Below are 3523 nucleotides of genomic sequence, written 5' to 3' on the forward strand. Positions count from 1 at the left end.
AGAACTTCCCCAATCCGTCCAGGGGAGAGCGACTATGCTTCGTCCCCTTCTTGTTAAGAGGCGTTGGATTTCTGATCCATCCCTTCCTTCGAGGTCTGCTGGAGTATTACGGCCTCCAACTGCACAGTCTCACTCCCGCCTCTATCCTTCATATTGCGGGTTACGTCACTTTATGAGAGCTATTCCTGGGCTACGAGGCCCATTTCGATTTATGGAGAAGATTGTTCTACCTCGTCCCTCGTAATCAAGGTGGGTCAATTTTTGAAGTGGGAGGCGCCGAAGTGTGGTGCATCGCCGGGACCGGATACCTGTCCGGCATGCCGAAGAAAGCTTCCGAAGAGTGGCCTTCCGAATGGTTCTACATCGACGATGTCGCTCAACCCGACCCTGTCCGTATGGGCCTCCCCGAGTTTTCAAGTGCTCCGCTGAAGAAACGCCATAGCTGGCATCCTCAGAGCCTCGAGGAAGAGGATAGTGCAGAGATCAGCATGCTGCTGGGCAAGATTAAGACACTTGCCCAGTCCGGATTGTCAATAATTGAGGTAATGGCGACCTCTATAGCACGGGGGTCCAGCCACTCCAATACAGAGGGCTTCCCATGTGGCATTATAACGGGGAGGACGACGCCTCATGCTATGGTTGGAAAGGCCCAAAGACCTCCGCTGCCCTGGCCAAAATACTGGCCGAGCTGTATAAAGGGGAGAAAGAGGAGTTCACCTGTCTCCAACAGCGAGATGGATTTTCCATTTATAATCCTCCCAGCTGGGTAAGCTTCAGCTCCACTAGTTTACTCCTGTCCCTGAATCATACTTGACATGCATTATCTTATCTGCTTATAACAGGAATGCTGAAAGGCTATCGAGGGGATCCATGAACCTGCCCCTCAGCCGGAGAATCGCAACCGAGATCTTCACCCCGGATATGAGGAAGATCCGGACATATTTGTGGAGCTCGAGGATGGAATATTCTATTAGATGAGCTATGACGGTACATATGTACCCATCATCGCCGATTACCCTGGCCTCCTTCCTGCTTCACATGTAAGTAATCCGGTGATACATTGTTCAAGAGAGTTTTCTTATTCCTCCTTACCCACCACACTATCATGTGCTCAAAAGGGGAGGCGCTCGTCGCGCCATGCTGCCCCGAGGGCATCTCCGAACAGAGCGTCCCCCACACCAGGCAAGCCTTTGAAGAGGAAGGCAAATGAAGATACGGTCGAGCCTTCATCAAAGAGGTATGAATTTGCAAATATGCACCTTGGCATTCACATCCAACTGTGACCTTTCCGTTTATCCTGTATCAGGAAAAAGGTGTGCCCGACTATATCCGGGGGTCCGGGCGGCCATACTTCCTGCAGCCAGGATCCAGATCCTACCGTGAAGACGGGGGCTGATGCGGGGGCGACGTCAGACTGTCCTCCAACTAAGGATTCGGATGACGTATCCGTTACCAACTCGGAAGTGGAAAGCGCCATGAATCATCGGCACCGCAGGGCCGTTTAACAAGACCCTGGCTTTTCAGAAGAGGCATTTAACGCCTTCAGCTCGGCTGATGCATATATCCGAGCTGCTCGAGATGGGCTTTACAGCTCCACAAAGCAGCATTTAAAAGATGTGCAGGTAGGCGTAGATTTAATAAGTATATACCAGTAGCCCCCAAGACTTAAAGTAGTTGATACAACTGATTTAAGGATCAATGTATAACCAGATGCTTACAGAGAAGAACACCCTGTTAGCTCAGGAACTAGAAAAGTGTCAAAGCCAGCTAACTGCTGACAATGCCGAACTGAAGAAATCCAAGAAGGCATCCCTTGGTAATGTTTCCCTCCATCGAGAAAATACAGTGGTACACTAATAATGCGAACTTAATTGCTTACCTTTTTATTGGATCATTAGACCAACTACAAGAACAGCTGGACGCCGCTCGAAGCGGAGAACATGGAGCCAAATCACTGCTAGCAGCGGGCGAGCGTGTGCTAACAAAAGTCGTTAAGGAGAAAAACAAGCTCCAGGATGCGAACACCCAAATGCGCGAAGAACTGAAATATGTACAGCCCCAGCTGGCAGACTCCGTGAAGGAGAACAAAAAACTGCGAGGCGGCATATTCAGTATGTGGCCGTATTTATCGTAGAACAGTTTGGAAATAAAAGTAGCTAATATAGTTGTGATTGTAGGTATTTTAACGGGCCGTCCCGAAGAGGAGGTGTCCGAATCATCAAGTGATCTTCTGCAAGGGCTGTCGCAGTTGCACGAGCAAGCTCGACAGGCAATGCGGAGTGTAGCCAAGGCCTTATGGCCATCCTACTCCCCTCTAGGGAGTATGGAGAAGCTTGTAGAGCTTTTCAAGGGAGCACGGTGGCATATCCGACTATGGAAGATATCGGCCTGCCGAGAGGGTGCGCGAGAAGCCTGGGCCATGATAAAAACATGATATACCAAGCTGGATCCGAATCACATGGCCCGGGTCAGACCACTAGGGTCAAATGTGGAAGAAATTCCCATTAGTTTAGTATATGGCCAAGTAGAGAAGGCTGCTAGATACTCCCAACAGGATTGTAAATTAGACCGCCTGTTGGATGGTATAGATGAGGAAGTTTTTGAGTCCTAAGTGACTATGTACTTTCCTTCTAGCTAGATAATAAAAGCAATTGTCATGGCCGACCTTTTCGCTTCGACCTCTTGACCCGAAGGTGCGGAGTGTTTCCAAATACCCTAACGATAGAATATACTGGGGTATGCATGGGAACCAGGCGTAGGGGTCATAGTTGCTTGAACAGACAATGTGTATCCGGTTAGTTATGTTATATTACATTATGTAAGCAACATCTTCCAGAGAGAATAGTTCCGTTAAGGGTTCCTTTCCCTGGGTGTGGATGCGTTTAATGTGCATGTCTGAACTGTGATTGCAAAAATCACAGAGTAAGTAACTTCTGGGGTTTCAAAATGGAGTGAATGCGGAAACATCTTTAATTCGCCGACCGAATATTCCCTTAAGAACGCTAGCTTTCGGCTTCAACCAGTCTGAGGTACACATCCGGATAACCCAGCAGTAACAATCCCAGAGGTGCTCCCTTTATGCCCTAGCCGAACTAAAGGCAATGTAGGGCATAAGCACAGGAGCCAGGCAACCCAGCTTGGCCAAAACTTAAGTCATATCGATGCATATAATGGCGAAGAAAAGGTACATATGGAAAAACGCATATGTGGTGACATTGATGCTTAAAGGATAATAGAAAGCTTCTGTACGAGAAGCCCCCAGGTATAATGAATGCACATGTGTGGACATGTACGCATCAGGGGAGGACGGTCTAGCCATACTAAAGTCATAGGGCTAAAAAGCAAAAAAGAAAAAAAAAGAAAAAGAATGAAAAGAGAGAGAAAAATTAACGTTAATAACAGGAGGAAGGAGACGAACACAGAGTTCGGCACTAGGCATAAAATTGTCGGAGTCTGGCCACGTTCCAGGGATTCGGCTCCAGGTGATTGTCTGACGCATCACGCAGGTGGTATGCTCCTCCAG

The sequence above is a fragment of the Triticum aestivum genome, chromosome 2A (genome assembly GCF_018294505.1).
Source record: "Triticum aestivum cultivar Chinese Spring chromosome 2A, IWGSC CS RefSeq v2.1, whole genome shotgun sequence".
NCBI classification, from domain to species: Eukaryota; Viridiplantae; Streptophyta; class Magnoliopsida; order Poales; family Poaceae; genus Triticum; species Triticum aestivum.